The following is a 17,928-nucleotide window of genomic DNA, read 5'->3' as shown; positions in this document are numbered from 1 at the left end:
AAGGGGTGCACTGTTCCCGGAGATACTGCAATAACGGGTCAATGCGTGGAGTGGACAGAGCAAGCTCCATTTCCAGCTCCCTGTTCTAAAAATCCATTTAATATATGGTCCCCAAATAGGGGACGTATCAGATATTAAACTGATAAGAACAGATTTTTTTTTTTTTTTTTTTTTTTTTTTTTTTTTTTTTTTCTCCCTCAGATGGGGAATTTCACGGTCTAGAAATCCAAAACCGAAGAAACATACCCAAACAGCTGTGTCAAAATTGAAACACAAAAAGCCGTTCCCATCATCATCGGAAAAATCTTTCTTTTTTCAAAATACATATTTACATAACAAAAGAACAAATCAAGAAGTATTAACAAAATATCTCCACTTTTTAACTTTCCAAATTCCTTCCGCATCCACCTCCCCCTTCCTTTTCTTATCCCACAAAAAACAAACATATATCTTCCCCAAAATCACCTTCACGGTATTTCTAACCTCAATATTCTTCCTCTTGAACACATGCACATTTCTCACATCCCATAACACTTCCTTTATACATGCAAGCATTAACCACAACACTCTCTCCTTCACTCCATCACACAACCCTAAACCAAACATGAACAACTCAAAGGATAAAAAATTCACACCACACAGTTCTTTGCACAAAGGACCCATTCTTCCAATCACATCTCTAGCGTACTGACAATTCCAGAACACATGTATTACACTTTCACACCCACCACAACCTTCTCTCGGACACCTCTCACTCCTCACTAAACCCCTATTTCTCTGAAACTCTCTTACTGGTAACACTCCATGCAATGACTGCCACACAATCTCACTCTGTCTGTTTGTCATACCATCCATCCGTACTTTCTTCCACACCTTTTGTACATCAGCTCCTCTAACCATATTGATATCACACTCTATCTCCCTACACTCAATCATTCTATACACAGCCTTCTTCTTTTCCACTAGTCTTACATCCACATCACACAACTCATACTTCACCAAAAACTTATAAACCCACACATACCATACAGGAACCTCAAAAGCAACCGGACACCTCAAATCCCTTTCTCTCCATTTTAACTTAAACAGATACGCTCCAAATAAATACCTACACATAGATGAAAATTTCCCATCCGCCCTTATCACTTTCAGCACATACACAACAATATTCACACCAAAAAAAACTTCCAAATTTGGAAAACCCAACCCACCTTTCTCCAATCTCTTCACCAAAATTTCTCTCCTAGCCCTCTCCATCTTTGAATTCCATAAAAACACAAACAGAATCCTATTCAAACTCCTCACACACATATACCCTGGTGGAAACACTACTGCTACATACAAAAAAATCGGCAACACCACACTCTTTATAACTAAGATCTTTCCAAAAAACGTAAGGTTTCTCAACCTCCAAAAACACAGCTTCCGCTCAACCTTCTCTTTCGCATCATTCCAACTTTCCTTCCCATCCAACTTCTCTGAAAACTTCACACCCAATATTTTAATAGGCCCATTAACCACATTCACTCCAACATCCCTACTTAAAACACCATTTCCAAATACCTTACACTCACTCTTTTCCCAATTAACCTTAAATGCAGACGCACCACAAAAAAAGGACACTAATAACTTCACCCGCCTCACCGAACATTCTGAATCGCACAATACACACACATCATCCATATAACCACTAACTTTCCACTCTCTACCCCCTCCTCCTGGCACTTGCACGCCCCTAACCACCTTATCTTTCCTCAGCATACACAACAAAGGCTCAATTGCACAAATAAAGGCCACAGGTGACAAAGGACACCCTTGACGAACCCCTGAAAAGACATTCACTCTCCTTCCCACATAACCATTCATCAAAACACAACTGTAAATATCCTTATATAAACTCCTCACTCTCCCAACAAAATCAGCTGGAAAACCCATTCTTAGCAACACACTAAACAAAAACCCATGCGATAATCTATCATACGCCTTCTCAAAATCTAAACTCAACAAAAACGCACTCTTCTTTCGCCCCATACAGTCCCACAGACAATCTCTTAGCATACACACACAATCATGTATACGCCTCCCAGGTACCGCACAACACTGTTCATCCCCAATCACACTCTCTATCACATCACGCATCCTATTCGCCATTAATTTTGCATAGATTTTATAATCACAGTTTAATAACGTTATCGGCCTCCAATTCCTCAAACTCTTCAAATCCCCCTTTTTAGGTATCAACACAACCATTCCCGCACGCATACTCTCAGCCACCTCCATATTTAACCACATATACTTACACACCTCCACAAAGTCATTACCAATCACATCCCACATCACTCGATAAAACTCTACTGGGAGACCATCCTCCCCTGGCGTCTTATTTAGCGCCATACTATTCATCACCTTCCACACCTCATCACTAGTCACCTCACACATCACACTCTCCCTTTCCGTCTCAGACAACTTACTTTCTAACATATTTAACACATCACTCTCCAAACCCTCATCCCTCCACTTCACTGCATACAACTCCTCATAGAACTTAGCCACCTCTTCACACATATCCTCACCACTCACTTCTCTTCCATCCTCCCCATTCAGCACACTCATACTCTGTTTCTTCCCAAACACCTTTTTAAAGAAAAAACGTGAACATTTCTCATCATGTTCCATTTTGTCAATTTTTGCTCTAAAAACTATACTCCTCCCTTTCTCTAACAAAAAGTCATTAATTTCCTTTTTCACCTGTAATATCTCTTCTTCCACTTCCATTCCTCCTTCCCTCAACTTATACAATACACTCAAACGTGCATTCAATTTAACAAAATTCTCTCTTTTAATAGCTGCACACTTATACCCTAAACTTTTAAAGAATATTTTTGTTTGTCTCTTCACCCAATCCCACCAAACACAAACATTCCCAAAACCATTTTTACGCTTACACCACCCTTCATACCGTCTTGCATACTCCTTTCTCACATCTTCACTCTCTAACAACTTCACATTTAACTTCCACAACCCTTTCCCAAACACTCCACCAACCTTTATATCCACCTCACACTTCATACACACATGATCAGAAAACAAAACATTTTCTTGCTTATAATCAACAGCAGTTATATTTTTTGAAATAAAGCAATAATCCAACCTAGATTGCACCCTTCCACTCTCAGAAAAAAAAGTATTCAACACAGGACTCACACTACACACACGCTGCATATCACCCAGATCAAAATCACTCACTAACTCCAACAAAGCCTTCCCTGACACATCCACATTCACTTTCCCCACATCACAATTCATATCCCCCACAACCACTACAGGCATCCTCCCTGGAACAAAAAGCTTAACTTTTTCAAATAAAGCTTTACGCTCATTCTTATCAACCGGCGCATAAATATTAATAACACAAAACTTTACATTCCTATACTCAAAATTAGCCAAAATACACCTCCCTACCTCAATCACCAGATAATCATTCAAAACCACCTCTCTCCCTTTAACCAATATTCCCACCCCATCATTCTTATTACATGCACTCCCTGACCACACAGACGCACCATAAGACCATTCATCCCCTTTCACACCATCCACTACCCCACACTCTTGTAAACAAAAAATAGATGCATTTTGCATAGCTAAAAACTCAAAAATTGCAGCTCTCCTAACTTTACTTTTAAACACTCTAACATTTTGTGAAATTATGGTAAACCCCATATTTACAAAATCCACACTTCAACTAACTACACAGAAAATAAAAGCCTTTGGCCTAAGCCAAAGCTCACAAGAGAAAAAAAACAACACATTTAGTGCAGTATATGGTAACACTATCCAGCATCACCACTATCCTCCTCCACCATCTGAATTGAACAACAAGTGTCTGACCCACTGATCTCACCACCCTCAGTCCTCCTTCTTGCAGGGCCAATCTTTCTCTGAGGAGTACTACTCTCCACCTCCTCATCATCTCCATCATCCTCCCGCCGGCTCTTTTTTGCAGCTCTATCGTCATCTGACTCAAACTCCTCAATATGTTCAGGATTAGACAAATGCTCAGGGCTATCCACCTCCGAAATTTGCGCATCGCTCTCCGCGGCGTCCATTGCCTCACTAAAGGTCATTATTTCAGGCAACTGCCCCTGCACTTCCATTTCAGGAAGATGCGCCTCCACCTCTGCAGCTGCCCTCCAAAACTCCTTCTCTTCCCTCCTCCACTCTTTTTCCTTCTTTTTCTTCTTCTTTTCCTCCTTTTTCTCCTCTTTCTCTGCCCTAGAACATGGCCTCAGACTCACACTCTCTGAATCTGGAGGGGGCATGGCTCTACTCGCACTCCGCCTCCTTCTCTCTTCCTCCTCCCTCTCAAACCTTGCAACTTCTTTTACAACTTTTGCCCTTTCCCTCCTGGCCAACTCTTCCTCCATTTGCTCCTTGTCGGACCGTCTGGGTGCACTCATGGGACAGTCCTTGTACATATGCGTACTACTCCCACAGACATCACAGGTCTTAGGCAAAGGACATTGGTTAGCGGTATGCCCCTCTTTCCTGCAGTTTCGACAGCACTGTCCTTTAGTACACTCTGCCTGTACATGTCCAAAACAAAAGCATCTCCTACAAAAACGAGGCTGTCCTGGGTAGGTCAAAAAACCTCTGTGACCTGCCACAGAGAAATTTGCAGGGGGGTGCCTGAAACCACCCACACAGTCAGGGTCCCTCTTCAATTTCACACGATAAACATATTTACAGTTAAAGATTCCTAAAATGTTCACCTGCCGTTCTCCTACTTTCACATAGTCACAATACTGTGAGAGAAAACTCTGCAACAAAGCAGGATCTGTGAAGGGGTTATACACAGTTACAGTCACCTCTTTTTCCTGCAGACCAAACAACGGTATCCAGCCAACTCCTTCCAGAAGAGGATCCTCAGCATTGCCTCGAAGCCACTCGAACACATTCAGGCAAACATTTTGGTCCACAAAAGTCACATCGTAGTTACCTTGTCGAGGAAACTCGTTACAGCTGAAGATCTCCTCACGCTTTGCTCCAGCCTTTTCCTCAATAAGATCCCGGATCATGAAAACGACGTTGTTCTTGGTTCCATTGCTCGGGTCCACGGTCAACCGGATGGTGTTCTTCACGAAATTCATGATGCAGAACTGTCGGTATATCCTACCACAGGAAATAGAAGAAGTACTCCCACAAGGGAAGTCACAGGGAAACGGCCTATAGCCGGGGGATCGCAACCGGATGCAAGAGGACTAAGCCGACTCCCCAATAGCAGCAGGGGGGTGAAGTCCCACCAGAGGTGAGACGATCCCCCCAGGCCAAGGAGCCGGGTACCCCAAGCACCTCTCAGCCAAGACCAGGGCAATAAACCCTGATCTTAGCCAAAAGGCCGAGAAGCGATAGCCTGAAATGGTTTGCCACTCCAGACGCCCCATGGCCCACAACCAGGACTCACTGTGGAGAGAGCCCAAAAGATGATTGCCCAGGGGAAGACATTTTTTTTCTAAACTCTGGATGCCTTCTCAAATGGCAGTTCTGGTGTGTGTGGGGGCGTGTGGGGGGTGTGTGGGGGTGTGTGGGGGTGTGTTCAAGTTGGGCCCAACGCGTTTTTAAAAAATCTGCCTAACTCCGCCTAATCTGCATAACTCCGCCTGATCTGCATAACTCCGCCCATCTGAACACACCCTCCATCCCTTTGGCGCTCCAGAGTGCAACTATTAGTGCAAGTCTGCAAATTGCCCCTTTAAAAAAAAAAAAGACAATCCCCCTGCCATGTGGTCTGCTGCTGTTCCAGCAGCAGACTGAAGACGGCGCCATTTTTCTCTGCCTTAGATAAGTCCAGAGCCCATTGTGACACGTGAGAGTTCCGGAGTCAATGGCTGAAGGCCCCATTGTGACAGCAGCAGCAGGTGAAGGTTCCGTGCATAGATTCTATCTACTGCAGGCAGGCAGGCAGGCAGCAGCAGCAGCGCACCCAGTTGGTCAAAAGCATTAGAATACTACTCACACAGTACAAGACAAAATAGACAAGACTAGCACATTCAAGATCATCACAGACACCATTTTTCCTTCTTTATTGAAATACATATCATACACCACATAATTAAAAGTCAGTGGTCCACAAGAGGGAGCCAATGTTTTACAAAGGAATTTGTGCATGCGGTCACAAATGTAGTATGTATGGCCGAACTACTCGTAGGATACTTCAATTTAAACACTTCATGCTGACAGACAGCAGGCAGGCAGGCAGGCAGGCAGGCAGGCAGGGGCCTAATTTTGTAGATGGCACAATATATTAGCAACACTGTTACAAAGGCCTCATTCGGGCCTACATCTTAACACACCTGTTGCAACCAGCAAAGATTGCTTGATTGCTTGATTGATTGATTGCATATTGGATGCAATCCAATGCTGAACATGCACAGGTGAAAGCAAGGCACAGGAAATGTTGCAAACGGTCCAGTGAAACTGAGCAAATTGCTACATTTGCCACCTGAAACGTGCTTCTTTGACCCTGAAAAGAATTCTCAGAAAGTGTTAAATGACAACTTGCTGGGCTGATTTCAATTCAATCTGTTTTTGGAAACCGGATCAGAGAAGGGGTGCACTGTTCCCGGAGATACTGCAATAACGGGTCAATGCGTGGAGTGGACAGAGCAAGCTCCATTTCCAGCTCCCTGTTCTAAAAATCCATTTAATATATGGTCCCCAAATAGGGGACGTATCAGATATTAAACTGATAAGAACAGATACTACACTTGATCTTAGCCAAAAGGCCGAGAAGCGATAGCCTGAAATGGTTTGCCACTCCAGACGCCCCATGGCCCACAACCAGGACTCACTGTGGAGAGAGCCCAAAAGATGATTGCCCAGGGGAAGACATTTTTTTTCTAAACTCTGGATGCCTTCTCAAATGGCAGTTCTGGTGTGTGTGGGGGCGTGTGGGGGGTGTGTGGGGGTGTGTGGGGGTGTGTTCAAGTTGGGCCCAACGCGTTTTTAAAAAATCTGCCTAACTCCGCCTAATCTGCATAACTCCGCCTGATCTGCATAACTCCGCCCATCTGAACACACCCTCCATCCCTTTGGCGCTCCAGAGTGCAACTATTAGTGCAAGTCTGCAAATTGCCCCTTTAAAAAAAAAAAAGACAATCCCCCTGCCATGTGGTCTGCTGCTGTTCCAGCAGCAGACTGAAGACGGCGCCATTTTTCTCTGCCTTAGATAAGTCCAGAGCCCATTGTGACACGTGAGAGTTCCGGAGTCAATGGCTGAAGGCCCCATTGTGACAGCAGCAGCAGGTGAAGGTTCCGTGCATAGATTCTATCTACTGCAGGCAGGCAGGCAGGCAGCAGCAGCAGCGCACCCAGTTGGTCAAAAGCATTAGAATACTACTCACACAGTACAAGACAAAATAGACAAGACTAGCACATTCAAGATCATCACAGACACCATTTTTCCTTCTTTATTGAAATACATATCATACACCACATAATTAAAAGTCAGTGGTCCACAAGAGGGAGCCAATGTTTTACAAAGGAATTTGTGCATGCGGTCACAAATGTAGTATGTATGGCCGAACTACTCGTAGGATACTTCAATTTAAACACTTCATGCTGACAGACAGCAGGCAGGCAGGCAGGCAGGCAGGCAGGCAGGGGCCTAATTTTGTAGATGGCACAATATATTAGCAACACTGTTACAAAGGCCTCATTCGGGCCTACATCTTAACACACCTGTTGCAACCAGCAAAGATTGCTTGATTGCTTGATTGATTGATTGCATATTGGATGCAATCCAATGCTGAACATGCACAGGTGAAAGCAAGGCACAGGAAATGTTGCAAACGGTCCAGTGAAACTGAGCAAATTGCTACATTTGCCACCTGAAACGTGCTTCTTTGACCCTGAAAAGAATTCTCAGAAAGTGTTAAATGACAACTTGCTGGGCTGATTTCAATTCAATCTGTTTTTGGAAACCGGATCAGAGAAGGGGTGCACTGTTCCCGGAGATACTGCAATAACGGGTCAATGCGTGGAGTGGACAGAGCAAGCTCCATTTCCAGCTCCCTGTTCTAAAAATCCATTTAATATATGGTCCCCAAATAGGGGACGTATCAGATATTAAACTGATAAGAACAGATTTTTTAACTTGGAAGTACCCACATTTAGGTACACCCGTTTATTAAGGTTTTAAAAGCAATTACAGAAAAAAAAAAGACGTATGTATACAGTGTATCACATATTTAAAGCATTAATAACATATCAATCAGAATTTTTTTTTTTTTTTTTTTTTTTTTTTTTTCCAATGTTACATGCAGTAAAGACAAGTAATATACAAGCATCGGCCAATAATTCGCATTTATGGTAGCGTTCAAATTATGGTATTCCACTCTTCTACCATCCATTGCTTTGACAATAAAAGATTCTTTTTCTTGTCCAATAAAAAATAAATATACATCTCACTAAAAGCCAATGATAAAACGTCTTTCACAGATAAAACATCATGTTTAAAAAGAAGGATGTTCCTGGCCTTCCATAGAGCTTCTTTGATGGTGCTGATTGTCTTCCATGCGATGATCCTCTTAGTTGCGTTGGGGCATTCCATGCATCCAAACAAAACAGTCTCAAAACTTAAGTCTTTCAAATCAGTTATTTTCTGGAGTAAAGGGAAAAATTTTGTCCATATTTGTCTTGTGAATTGACAAGTCCAAAGAATGTGCAGCACTGTTTCTTCCCTTTGGCAGTCCTCTCTTGGGCACTTGGCGGATCTCACGAGTCCTCTTCGGTGCTGGAATGCCCGGCATGGAAGACAATCATGCACACAGCTCCAGGCCAGGTCCTTCTGGGAATTAAAAAGATACGAGGCATTAACATTTTTCCAAATCTCTAAACACTTAGGATCATTAAAGTTTTCAATCTGCGTCACTTGTTCTTTTCCTTTGAGGCCCTTTAGGATCTTTTTGCTATCCCCTAGGGCCTCTGTGTTTATGCCCTTTAGGTCATATGTGTTAACAATGGTACCTAAGATTTTATAGTTTTCGGGTGTGTTAAAAGCATATGGGGAATTTAAAACTGTTTCAAACCACCCAAGGCGTCTCATAAAAAAACCAATGTTAAAACGTATAAAATATGACCAGTAAGTATTTTTAAAAAGGGAATTAAAACACAGGACAAAGAAACGGATTAAAACAAAAGCTCTAAAATCTGGGAAGTCTTTGCCACCATTACCTTTGGATTTTACCACCAGCTCTCTCTTTAGTTTTTCCATCTTGGAACTCCAATAAAAGGTAAAACAAGCTTTAATTATTTTGTTAAAAATGCCGTTTGGAGGGGGGAAGACCAGGCTTAAATATAATAAAAGCGGCAATATGACCATTTTAATAATTAAAATTTTCCCCTCCATAGTCATTTTCCTCAAATTCCACATACACAGCTTTTGGTTTACCTTCTGAGCCACCATATTCCAGCTTTCAGTGCCTTTATTTTCTTCATTAAAAATAACACCTAAAACTTGAACAGAGTCCCTCTCAGGAACTTGGATATCTGTTAAAACCACCTTGCCAACCTTAAAAATAGAACTTTTATTAAAATTTAATTTAAAACCAGACCCACAGCAGAAAAACTCCACCTGCCTTAAGGCTTTTTGTATGGAAGGAGAATCCCTGCATATTATGGCTACATCATCCATATACCCTGTGACTTTAGCCTCCAGACCCCCTCCACCAGGCAGTGGGATTCCCCGGATTTGTTTATCCCTCCTCAGGGCACATAGCAGGGGTTCAAGAGCACAAATAAATAAAAGTGGGGACAGGGGACAACCCTGCTTAACCCCAGATTTTAAAACAACGTCTTTAGTTTTAAAACCATTTATCACAATTTTGCTTGTGCAGTCTTTATAAAATGCCTTAAGTGACTCTAAAAAACCTTCTGGTATACCCATTTTATTTAAAACATTAAAAAGGAACTCGTGAGATACTCTATCAAAAGCTTTCTCGAAATCAAGGGATAAGACCGCCATTCCACCTCCCCTTGATTTAGTGTCATCAATTATGTCTTTAATTAAATTTAGGTTTTCCCATATGCTTCTCTCTGGTATACCACAGACCTGGTTAGGATGTATTATGTTTCCCACCACTTTTTTGAGTCTGTTTGCACAAATTTTGGCCATTATTTTATAGTCACAGTTTAAAAGGGTTATTGGTCTCCAAATCTTTATGTCTGTTTTGTCCCCTTTTTTATATATAAGGGAAACCTCACCCTTTTTCCAAGAGGTGGGGAGAGTTTTTGTATTAAAAACCTCACTTAAAATATTTAAAAGATCTTCTTGTAAAAGCTCATAAAAACTGGAATAAAATTCTATGGGGATACCGTCTGGCCCGGGGACTTTTCCTGGTTTAAAACTTTTCACTGTTTCAGCCACCTCTTCCTTGCTCAGGTCCTGTAACAAAAAGTTTTGTGACACTGGGTCTAAAATAGTTGTGATTTCTTCCATAGAGCTTTCCATAAAACTATTGTCTATAACTTTTTTATTAAAAAGGTCAGCATAAAATAGGTGGACTTTTTTTAAAATTCCCTCTATTTCATTTTCTCCCTCCAAAGAATTAATAAATACCCTTTTTCCGACCATATTTTTAAAGAAATAACGGGAACAAGTTTCATTCTCTTCTATATGCTTGACTTTTGAGTGAAAGATTAATTGCTTCCCTCTTTGTTCCAAGCATCTTGATATTTCAATTTTGAGATTACAAATATCTTTATCCACATCAATGTCATGCTCACGTAGTTTGTAGAGGGTTTGCAGTCGGGTATTTAGGAGGTTGTAAATCTCTCTCTTTTCTTTAGCTTTTTGTACTCCAACTTTAATAAAGAAATCTTTAATATTTTTCTTCATTTTTTCCCACCACCTACTAATAGGGGTACGGGGATCTCTAGTTTGTTTGCAATTTGTATAAAATTCCGTAAAACTGGTTAAAATTTCTGGATCATCTAAGAGAGAGACATTTAGTTTCCAGGCACCTTTACCTTTTTTCTTAAAATCATCATAATTAACATTAAAAAGTAAAAGTTTATGGTCTGAAAAGACATTGGTTAAAAGCTCACATTTAAAAGGCAGTATGGAATTAGAACAAAAAATAAAATCAATTCTGGAGCTACAGTTCACATTGCTCCAGGTTACCCACTCTTCAGCAGGGAGATTCATATTGCATTCCTTAAAACAATCGATAAGTTTAAAATCATGCACAACGTTTCTGAGCATAAAAGAGGTTTTATCGTAGTTTCTGCTTACCGCATTGGAGAATCTTTTCTCCCCACCCATAATACAATTAAAATCACCTGCTAAAATAAGAGGATCAGAATCATTAATAAAAAGGGGTAACATTTCTAACATTTTTGCTCTTTCATTTTTCTCAGTAGATCCATAAAAATTTAAAAACTGCCATTTAAAACCATTAATAAAAGCTTTAACCAATAAAATCCTGCCTGGTAAAACCTCTTGAACTGAGTCAATAAAAACATTACCTTTAAAAAGAATGGCGACCCCTGCTGACCTGGATTCATTTGATCCTGACCACACTGAGGGTCCATGTGTCCAATCTGTTTTATACTTGTTATAATTTAAAGAGTGTGGAATATTGCATTCCTGTAAGAAGATAACTGATGCCGACAAAGTGTACAAAAAGTCAAAGAGCGCCAACCTCCTGGGTTTTGTTTTAATCCCTCTAGCGTTGAGGGATATTCCAGAGATCCCCGCCATAAGAGAAAATAAGATGTACGAAATTCAAAAACTCTTACCTCAGCTGGCTTATATGTCCTCATCGGAGGGTTCGGTCTTGTCGGCGACGGTCATGAGGGAAGAGATCTCGGAGGACTCTCCATCAGACAGGGCTTCGGATGGCATTACACTTTCCGGGACGAGCTCACTCTCCATAAATAAGACCTTACTTGTCAGGTAGGCCGACCCCCATCCCTGCTCCTGATCTCCCACCGGCCCCCCCTCCAGGGGACCAATCGGAGGGGTCAGATCGAGCTCGGGTGCCGGCTGTCCTCTGACCGGAGTTACAGGAATGGCTGAGGTAGCCACCCCAGACCCCCTCTCCATCTCTGAAGAGGGTGGGGTTGCCCGCTCCTCCATGGGCATCTCTTCGGGTTTCCCACCTCCATCAGGGGGTTCCTGTGGGGGTACTTCCCTTGATGCACCACCTGTTTTCTCCTGGACTTTCCGCCTTTTTGAGTCCGATTTTCCGCGCCCTAGAGCCGTCCCGGAAGATCGCAGAGACAAGGGTTGGCTTTTTGCAGAAGCAGCTGTACCCTCTGCGGGGTCCTCTTTCTGCTGCCTGCTCTCCTTCTGCCGTTCCCTCCTGCGTCTCGCTTTCTCGTTTCTCACTTCAGTGTAGCCATCCTTACCTGTACCAGGTACCTCATTCGACTCGTCCATCGACTCCTCCTCATCCTCCTTTGTCTCGGGGACAGCAGAACCAGCCGAGGGTTGGCAGGGGGCCGGAGGCTGTTCCTTCTCGGGTTGTGCTCCTTTTGTGTTTTTCCTGTTAGGACAAAATGAAAAAGAATGATCTTTTGCAAGACAATTTGTACACATATTTTCTGTCTGGCATTGCTCGGTTTTATGTTCCTGGCTCCCACATTTTGCACAGGTCGGGTCACAATTTGAATGCCCATATAGTTTACATTTTCTACAGAAGGACGGCATGCCATTAAAATAGAGGTCGCCATTCGTTTTGCCAATTTTAAAACGAGCTGGTGGTAAATCTACTCCTCCAGGTTTTGAGGCATTTTTGACACAGGTTACAACATATCTCCATTTGGAGGTCCAAATGCCGCATTCATTCAAAATCTTCCCCAAACAATTGACTTTTTTGAAGAAACCCAACAGGTATCTTCCGATTTCGCTTTCTTGCATATGGGGTGAATAAATTTTAACAATCAAGAGCCTGGTCTCTTCTAAATCATGAATAGCAAATTTAACCCCTTTAAGTTCAGGGTTTTTCTGGATAATCACATCAGGGGAGATGACCTGGTTACAAACATGCTGATGGATACCTTCTCCGGTAAAAGTCACATCATAGATACCACGTCTTGGATAGTCCTGGATGGCCAGGATTTCGTGTTTCCGGACTGAAAGAGCCTTCTCCAGGACATTGCCAACCACGAATTTTAGTCCACGGCCATCTCCTCCACCTTTCTCAAAATAAATCCTAACCGTATGCTTTAGAAGAGCATAGGTTGGAACATCACCAGGATCTGGGTCCATGGCTATAAGGAAAAAAAAAAAAAAAAAACGGGGGTGTTCCGCAACAAACGGGGGTGTTCCGCAACAAGGAAAGGGCACCAAGTAATCCAAAGACTACCTGGCTAGGGCGATCGCAACTCGTTGCCTAGGGACTAAGCCCACCTCCCTATAGCAACAAGGGATTGGATCCCACTACAAGAGTGGGACCCGCACCCAAGGCCGAGAGGCGGGGTACCCCAGGCACCTAAAGGACTTCGACCAAATGCAAGAAAATCCTACACTTGATCTTAGCCAAAAGGCCGAGAAGCGATAGCCTGAAATGGTTTGCCACTCCAGACGCCCCATGGCCCACAACCAGGACTCACTGTGGAGAGAGCCCAAAAGATGATTGCCCAGGGGAAGACATTTTTTTTCTAAACTCTGGATGCCTTCTCAAATGGCAGTTCTGGTGTGTGTGGGGGCGTGTGGGGGGTGTGTGGGGGTGTGTGGGGGTGTGTTCAAGTTGGGCCCAACGCGTTTTTAAAAAATCTGCCTAACTCCGCCTAATCTGCATAACTCCGCCTGATCTGCATAACTCCGCCCATCTGAACACACCCTCCATCCCTTTGGCGCTCCAGAGTGCAACTATTAGTGCAAGTCTGCAAATTGCCCCTTTAAAAAAAAAAAAGACAATCCCCCTGCCATGTGGTCTGCTGCTGTTCCAGCAGCAGACTGAAGACGGCGCCATTTTTCTCTGCCTTAGATAAGTCCAGAGCCCATTGTGACACGTGAGAGTTCCGGAGTCAATGGCTGAAGGCCCCATTGTGACAGCAGCAGCAGGTGAAGGTTCCGTGCATAGATTCTATCTACTGCAGGCAGGCAGGCAGGCAGCAGCAGCAGCGCACCCAGTTGGTCAAAAGCATTAGAATACTACTCACACAGTACAAGACAAAATAGACAAGACTAGCACATTCAAGATCATCACAGACACCATTTTTCCTTCTTTATTGAAATACATATCATACACCACATAATTAAAAGTCAGTGGTCCACAAGAGGGAGCCAATGTTTTACAAAGGAATTTGTGCATGCGGTCACAAATGTAGTATGTATGGCCGAACTACTCGTAGGATACTTCAATTTAAACACTTCATGCTGACAGACAGCAGGCAGGCAGGCAGGCAGGCAGGCAGGCAGGGGCCTAATTTTGTAGATGGCACAATATATTAGCAACACTGTTACAAAGGCCTCATTCGGGCCTACATCTTAACACACCTGTTGCAACCAGCAAAGATTGCTTGATTGCTTGATTGATTGATTGCATATTGGATGCAATCCAATGCTGAACATGCACAGGTGAAAGCAAGGCACAGGAAATGTTGCAAACGGTCCAGTGAAACTGAGCAAATTGCTACATTTGCCACCTGAAACGTGCTTCTTTGACCCTGAAAAGAATTCTCAGAAAGTGTTAAATGACAACTTGCTGGGCTGATTTCAATTCAATCTGTTTTTGGAAACCGGATCAGAGAAGGGGTGCACTGTTCCCGGAGATACTGCAATAACGGGTCAATGCGTGGAGTGGACAGAGCAAGCTCCATTTCCAGCTCCCTGTTCTAAAAATCCATTTAATATATGGTCCCCAAATAGGGGACGTATCAGATATTAAACTGATAAGAACAGATACTACACTTGATCTTAGCCAAAAGGCCGAGAAGCGATAGCCTGAAATGGTTTGCCACTCCAGACGCCCCATGGCCCACAACCAGGACTCACTGTGGAGAGAGCCCAAAAGATGATTGCCCAGGGGAAGACATTTTTTTTCTAAACTCTGGATGCCTTCTCAAATGGCAGTTCTGGTGTGTGTGGGGGCGTGTGGGGGGTGTGTGGGGGTGTGTGGGGGTGTGTTCAAGTTGGGCCCAACGCGTTTTTAAAAAATCTGCCTAACTCCGCCTAATCTGCATAACTCCGCCTGATCTGCATAACTCCGCCCATCTGAACACACCCTCCATCCCTTTGGCGCTCCAGAGTGCAACTATTAGTGCAAGTCTGCAAATTGCCCCTTTAAAAAAAAAAAAGACAATCCCCCTGCCATGTGGTCTGCTGCTGTTCCAGCAGCAGACTGAAGACGGCGCCATTTTTCTCTGCCTTAGATAAGTCCAGAGCCCATTGTGACACGTGAGAGTTCCGGAGTCAATGGCTGAAGGCCCCATTGTGACAGCAGCAGCAGGTGAAGGTTCCGTGCATAGATTCTATCTACTGCAGGCAGGCAGGCAGGCAGCAGCAGCAGCGCACCCAGTTGGTCAAAAGCATTAGAATACTACTCACACAGTACAAGACAAAATAGACAAGACTAGCACATTCAAGATCATCACAGACACCATTTTTCCTTCTTTATTGAAATACATATCATACACCACATAATTAAAAGTCAGTGGTCCACAAGAGGGAGCCAATGTTTTACAAAGGAATTTGTGCATGCGGTCACAAATGTAGTATGTATGGCCGAACTACTCGTAGGATACTTCAATTTAAACACTTCATGCTGACAGACAGCAGGCAGGCAGGCAGGCAGGCAGGCAGGCAGGGGCCTAATTTTGTAGATGGCACAATATATTAGCAACACTGTTACAAAGGCCTCATTCGGGCCTACATCTTAACACACCTGTTGCAACCAGCAAAGATTGCTTGATTGCTTGATTGATTGATTGCATATTGGATGCAATCCAATGCTGAACATGCACAGGTGAAAGCAAGGCACAGGAAATGTTGCAAACGGTCCAGTGAAACTGAGCAAATTGCTACATTTGCCACCTGAAACGTGCTTCTTTGACCCTGAAAAGAATTCTCAGAAAGTGTTAAATGACAACTTGCTGGGCTGATTTCAATTCAATCTGTTTTTGGAAACCGGATCAGAGAAGGGGTGCACTGTTCCCGGAGATACTGCAATAACGGGTCAATGCGTGGAGTGGACAGAGCAAGCTCCATTTCCAGCTCCCTGTTCTAAAAATCCATTTAATATATGGTCCCCAAATAGGGGACGTATCAGATATTAAACTGATAAGAACAGATACTACACTTGATCTTAGCCAAAAGGCCGAGAAGCGATAGCCTGAAATGGTTTGCCACTCCAGACGCCCCATGGCCCACAACCAGGACTCACTGTGGAGAGAGCCCAAAAGATGATTGCCCAGGGGAAGACATTTTTTTTCTAAACTCTGGATGCCTTCTCAAATGGCAGTTCTGGTGTGTGTGGGGGCGTGTGGGGGGTGTGTGGGGGTGTGTGGGGGTGTGTTCAAGTTGGGCCCAACGCGTTTTTAAAAAATCTGCCTAACTCCGCCTAATCTGCATAACTCCGCCTGATCTGCATAACTCCGCCCATCTGAACACACCCTCCATCCCTTTGGCGCTCCAGAGTGCAACTATTAGTGCAAGTCTGCAAATTGCCCCTTTAAAAAAAAAAAAGACAATCCCCCTGCCATGTGGTCTGCTGCTGTTCCAGCAGCAGACTGAAGACGGCGCCATTTTTCTCTGCCTTAGATAAGTCCAGAGCCCATTGTGACACGTGAGAGTTCCGGAGTCAATGGCTGAAGGCCCCATTGTGACAGCAGCAGCAGGTGAAGGTTCCGTGCATAGATTCTATCTACTGCAGGCAGGCAGGCAGGCAGCAGCAGCAGCGCACCCAGTTGGTCAAAAGCATTAGAATACTACTCACACAGTACAAGACAAAATAGACAAGACTAGCACATTCAAGATCATCACAGACACCATTTTTCCTTCTTTATTGAAATACATATCATACACCACATAATTAAAAGTCAGTGGTCCACAAGAGGGAGCCAATGTTTTACAAAGGAATTTGTGCATGCGGTCACAAATGTAGTATGTATGGCCGAACTACTCGTAGGATACTTCAATTTAAACACTTCATGCTGACAGACAGCAGGCAGGCAGGCAGGCAGGCAGGCAGGCAGGGGCCTAATTTTGTAGATGGCACAATATATTAGCAACACTGTTACAAAGGCCTCATTCGGGCCTACATCTTAACACACCTGTTGCAACCAGCAAAGATTGCTTGATTGCTTGATTGATTGATTGCATATTGGATGCAATCCAATGCTGAACATGCACAGGTGAAAGCAAGGCACAGGAAATGTTGCAAACGGTCCAGTGAAACTGAGCAAATTGCTACATTTGCCACCTGAAACGTGCTTCTTTGACCCTGAAAAGAATTCTCAGAAAGTGTTAAATGACAACTTGCTGGGCTGATTTCAATTCAATCTGTTTTTGGAAACCGGATCAGAGAAGGGGTGCACTGTTCCCGGAGATACTGCAATAACGGGTCAATGCGTGGAGTGGACAGAGCAAGCTCCATTTCCAGCTCCCTGTTCTAAAAATCCATTTAATATATGGTCCCCAAATAGGGGACGTATCAGATATTAAACTGATAAGAACAGATACTACACTTGATCTTAGCCAAAAGGCCGAGAAGCGATAGCCTGAAATGGTTTGCCACTCCAGACGCCCCATGGCCCACAACCAGGACTCACTGTGGAGAGAGCCCAAAAGATGATTGCCCAGGGGAAGACATTTTTTTTCTAAACTCTGGATGCCTTCTCAAATGGCAGTTCTGGTGTGTGTGGGGGCGTGTGGGGGGTGTGTGGGGGTGTGTGGGGGTGTGTTCAAGTTGGGCCCAACGCGTT

At 43.5% G+C, this 17,928-nt stretch overlaps 5 non-coding genes and 1 pseudogene across 5 annotated transcripts; all 6 read right to left on the bottom strand.

Moving 5' to 3' along the window:
* On the bottom strand, window positions 1-237 carry LOC138668150 (U2 spliceosomal RNA; annotated as a pseudogene).
* A 6,366-nt stretch (window positions 238-6,603) lies between these two features.
* On the bottom strand, window positions 6,604-6,794 carry LOC138667930 (U2 spliceosomal RNA). Its single transcript, XR_011318969.1, has one exon. It is a non-coding gene; the product is annotated as a U2 spliceosomal RNA (small nuclear RNA).
* Window positions 6,795-7,990: 1,196 nt separating this feature from the next.
* On the bottom strand, window positions 7,991-8,176 carry LOC138668054 (U2 spliceosomal RNA). Its single transcript, XR_011319056.1, has one exon. It is a non-coding gene; the product is annotated as a U2 spliceosomal RNA (small nuclear RNA).
* Window positions 8,177-14,756: 6,580 nt separating this feature from the next.
* On the bottom strand, window positions 14,757-14,947 carry LOC138667929 (U2 spliceosomal RNA). Its single transcript, XR_011318968.1, has one exon. It is a non-coding gene; the product is annotated as a U2 spliceosomal RNA (small nuclear RNA).
* Window positions 14,948-16,143: 1,196 nt separating this feature from the next.
* Window positions 16,144-16,334, bottom strand: LOC138667927 (U2 spliceosomal RNA). Its single transcript, XR_011318967.1, has one exon. It is a non-coding gene; the product is annotated as a U2 spliceosomal RNA (small nuclear RNA).
* Window positions 16,335-17,530: 1,196 nt separating this feature from the next.
* LOC138667926 (U2 spliceosomal RNA) lies at window positions 17,531-17,721 on the bottom strand. Its single transcript, XR_011318966.1, has one exon. It is a non-coding gene; the product is annotated as a U2 spliceosomal RNA (small nuclear RNA).
* Window positions 17,722-17,928: the final 207 nt, after the last annotated feature.

Source organism: Ranitomeya imitator, chromosome 2 (genome assembly GCF_032444005.1).
Source record: "Ranitomeya imitator isolate aRanImi1 chromosome 2, aRanImi1.pri, whole genome shotgun sequence".
Taxonomy (NCBI): domain Eukaryota; kingdom Metazoa; phylum Chordata; class Amphibia; order Anura; family Dendrobatidae; genus Ranitomeya; species Ranitomeya imitator.
Note: the sequence above shows the minus strand (reverse complement) of the source record. Positions and strands in the feature narration are given on the sequence as shown.